General features: G+C 41.5%; 1 pseudogene; it reads left to right on the forward strand.

Moving 5' to 3' along the window:
* Positions 1-1967: 1967 nt before the first annotated feature.
* Positions 1968-3152, forward strand: LOC119802910 (annotated as a pseudogene).
* Positions 3153-4732: the final 1580 nt, after the last annotated feature.

Here is a 4732-nt window from a genome sequence, read left to right on the forward strand (position 1 = left end):
TATTTACTTATGTGTTTGCATTGATTAAATCTACCCTTTTACTGTTATTTTCTTATTTGTTTCTTAAAAGCTTTTAGTTTACTATAAGCCAAAATGAAGCTGGATTTAGTTAATGGTTTTCATGTACATGACCGTTTACCTATAAGCTACTTTGATAATAATAATTAAATACTTTATCAAGAAACTCCAAAACCCATAATCACCATGTAGACCTATGTCTTACACACACACACACACACACACACACACACACACACACACACACGTATAAAACATATTTTAATAAAGCAAGATTTTGAACATCATTGTTTAAATTATATTTTCTATTAGCCTCATTGTAAAAACTAAACTTATTATAGAGATCTTCAGTAAATATCTATATCTATTTATTTATATATAGTTCAATCTTAATGAATAGTTTTATATTAAAACAATCTTGAAGAAATCATATGAATTTTGTTTTTCATTCTATAGTAGATAACAATGTATATAAGTACACATATTTAAAATCTGTTTGGAAGGAGACATTGCAAGGTGAATCCACATTGTTAGATATGAATTTGTAGATTGTTTTAAGAGCAAAAGCATATTTTAATAAATATTGCATAGAAGACTACTTGTTTTTATTTTTAAAATCTATTTTTATTATTACTGTGTGTGCAGATGCATGCATGAGTGCAAGTGCACATATGCGTCACGTCGTAAGTGTCACTTAGTAAGCGTGATGTTGTAAGCTTCCTGGTGCCTTCTCTCTTACTTTGCATAAGGTCAAGGAGACTGATGTGCCTGGCAGCTCATGCTGAGCAATGTTGCCAAAACTCCACAGAGCTTCCATGTTGGGATCAGATACGGTTGAGGAGAATGTGGAGAAGCTGCTGAAGTCAAGTGAGAAGCAAGATAGAAAAGAGAAGTCAAAATCTAAAAAGAAGGAAGTCTAAGCATCAGAGGGAATGGAAGAAACTTCCCTTCAAAGCTATCACTGTTAAGAAGAAAGGGCTTTCTGGAAATGATGAACATGTGGAGCCTCCTCAATCCAAGGAGGCCACAAAGCAAGAGGAGGCCCATCAGTATGGCACATGGCTTCACGCAGCACTTCCAAGAAGAAAGAGGAGCACCCTGAGAAAAAAAAGTGGTCTTTGTTAAAATCAAAGAATTAAAATCGAGGAGCCTTCTGAAGAAAACACCAGTGTTCTAAAGCCCAGGAAGATGAAGGAAGGGAAGGAATGGAATGCAGAAATTGACGAGAAAATCCCAAGGCTCATTCTTAATCAGACCCAAACTCAGATGAAACTGCTTCTGGAAAAAGCAGTTGTGAGACAGAGCATAAAGCTTGGGGGACAAAAAGAAGGGACTTTCTAAACTCCATATCTGAGGAGATTCAGACTTCTCTGAGATCACGGGGTGGACTTCTGTTTCCTATGCAGACAAAGACATCCCACCATGTATCAAGGGCAAAAGACCTGGACAGGGAAGGGGGAGACATTCTCCTTTGCATTGAGAAGCTTCAGGAAAGGTTATAAGACGGGAAGAGAGAGAACTGGCAAACTAAGTAAGCAGACATGACCAAAAAAGCTATCAGTGGTTTGTTTTAATGGTATGCCTATTTAAATGGTAGTCAAATAAAATGAATATATAATGGTGTTGTCCATGTTTGAACCCCAGGGTAGATTGAAGAATTTTACACTTACAGAATGGTAAGCTAGAACTCACCAAACTTAAACATATCTTGCACGAAGTGGGCCAGATGTTTGCTGACCAAATAGAAGAAATTTTAAGTGTGGCATGCAAGAAGGATTCAGAAGACAAGCCCAAATATTGCTTTTCATAACAATTTGTTTTTATTGGGTGTTTGCCTTAGTTAGTGTTTCTATTGCTGTGAAGAGACAACATGACTATGGCAACTCTTGCAAAATAAAACATTTAATTGGGGCTGGCTTATGGCTTCAGAGGTATAGTCCATTATCATCATGGTGGGACATGGTGGCATCCAGGCACATGTGGTGCTGGAGAAGGAGCTGAGAGTTCTACATCTTGTTTTGCAGACAATAGGAACTGAATTCAGTGTCACCATTTGTATAGCTTGAAGCACAGAAGACCAAAAAGCCAGCTCCCACAGTGACACTCCCTCCAGCAAGGCCACACCTACTACAGCAAAGCCACACCTCCTCATAGTTCCACTCCCTATGAGGGCCATTTTCTTTTAACACTACAGTGTTTAAACACCGCAGGGTTCAATTTGAAGAAATAGATGAAATCTAACAAGTGAATCTGATTGGTAAAAAGAGTCAGAAAACAACCATAACCATGGAGCACCTGGCTATTAAGTGTCACTGGACAGAGAGGGAAACAGCCATTGGGGATGTGATCCCAGTGTCCTCTCTGAAGCCAAAAAAAGAAGACCAACAACTGTGACAGAGGACATGTGTAAAGGGTCCAGTCATTACATGGTCACATTCCACAGAAGCAAAGGGAAATAACCCTGAAAGGCTCTCACGGTGGCAGTTTCGGGGATTTAGTGGCAACCAACATTGCTACATGTAGGTTAGACATCGCTGAGGTTGACCTGGCTATGCAGAGCTGTCCACCCCCTGCATCCATCCATCAGGTGGACAGGCAGAACTGAAAAGATAGGGGTTTGCACCTCATTTTATCAGCACAAGGAAGAGGATCAGTCAGCACAAGTGGACCAGAGAGCGGGCATTGAACGTGAATGAGTAGGTGTTCCTTCTGCAGCAGATATAATAAGAGCTTCTAGCACAGAGTAGTGGTATTGGGCTTTTGCATTCTGTGCCTCCTACTGCCATCGGCCTTTTCAAGCAGTCAGCTGAGAAAATGGTCAAAAAGAAGGGCATGTGGAGTCCCTGGCAACGGTGCTGGCACACATCTCAAGGGCTTCATTGATCAACTAGCATTGATCAACTCACAGTAGGACTTGGTGACCATGACCCCGCAAGTCTCAATTGAAATGCCAATGTTAGTTATTTTTGGCCAAAACTTAAGGAGCCACTGGACGAAAGAAGGGAACGGTTTCCTCAAAGGAAAGTTGGAAGTCTGTTTTGATGTCCACCATTGAAGCAGTCACAGAAATATAAAAGTGGCACAATGGTGGCCATGGAGCAGCCAGAACTGAAGGGCCCAGGAAGGATATCTAGGTGGCAGGGTCAGTGGGAAGGAGGCATGGTGCCTTCAGATAGCAGCAGAGGAGAAGCAGAGACTTCAGGAGTAATGCATCTCCCAACACCGGCCAGAAGCAAAGCTTTAGTCAAGCCTTTGGGCACTGAGTAGACACAGAGGCAATGTAATGATTCACATGAGATGGTTATTGACAGCCACGCTAAGTAAGTCCATTAAGAGTCTATGTCCCTTTTATTGATGGCCAGACCAAGAGCAGCTTGAGCCCCTGAAAAGTTTCTTGGGGCCCATGCTCAGGGGCACAGCATTTTAAAGGCAAAACCAACAAAGATATATCAGAGTTACCGAGGGTCAGAGTAACCTTGAAACAGTTATTTCTGAAGAGAATAGTAATTATTTTAGACATAACTTGCCAATAATCTTGATTGATGCATCTGGACCATAGTCAAGGCCATGGAAGTCTCAAATGTGTTGTCAAGGCAGATGCGACCACCGTGGGAGGTGGGTAGTGGGCTGAGAATTGTCTAACATGGGGGTCAGAAGAGGCTGGCGTTAACTTAGTCTTTTCAGCAGGAAGGAACCATTCACACCATCGATCCCGGGCTCCCTCCCCACCCTTAAACTGCACCGATTCTTTTTTTGATCATTTGCTTATTCCCCATTCCTTTCGAGAGAAACAGGCTTCCAAACTTCTGGGTTTGACTATTGCCTATTGCTTTCATTTTGAAAAGGGATAGGAATTCATTTCACCTTTATTCCAATATATTGTCTACATTTACAGTGAAGACCAAAAATACAGCTTCCTATCCTTGTATGTGAATCGGGCAATTTCATCTTGTATGTGTGTGTGTATGTGTGTGTGTGTGTCTGTGTGTGTGTGTGTGTGTGTGTGTGTGTGCCCATGTGGACACACTAGGAACTGAACACAGACCCTCACACACGCTAAGCATGTACTTAATAAACTCCACCTCTAGTCTCTAAAAATGTCTCTTACTCATGTTCTCCAAAGAAAAGTACCCAAGGGATGCCATGGTCTCTGGAGGATGGCATGAACCTTTGAGCTGGGTCTCTTCTCCAATCCTTGGCTTCTTGACAAACAATTACTTGAGTCCTACATAGTGCATCTTCTGAGGATCAATGCTGAGCAATGCTTCTCAAACGTCATTTCAGACTTAGCTGGTTTGAATAGTCTGTGCCGGGCTGCTGTGTATGTGGACGGTGATTGCAGACACCTTTGTAGTTTTTTTGTAGTGTTTCCATATACTCTCAGTTTCTCATTCCAAAGTGAACTGTGTTCCGTTGAATTCTCCAGGCATTTCATATAGAAGTACAGTTTCATAGAAGCCAAAGTGTTAAGTCCCAGATGTCTGAAATGGCTCTAGTTATTTTTTTTTGTTGTTGTTGTTGTTGCAGGTAATGAAACTGGATAAATTACATTTAAAGGTTTGTACCCTACTTTGGAAGATTCATTTACCAAGAAGGATTTAAGGGAGGAGGGGCACAGTGGGTAGTGCTGATGTGTTCCAGGAAAGCCCCAAAGATGTGACAAGGCAGGAGGAAGTAAGTGTTCTTTGAGTGGAGACCCCTTCTTTGGTCACAA

Source organism: Arvicola amphibius, chromosome 12 (assembly GCF_903992535.2).
Source record: "Arvicola amphibius chromosome 12, mArvAmp1.2, whole genome shotgun sequence".
In the NCBI taxonomy this organism is placed as follows: domain Eukaryota; kingdom Metazoa; phylum Chordata; class Mammalia; order Rodentia; family Cricetidae; genus Arvicola; species Arvicola amphibius.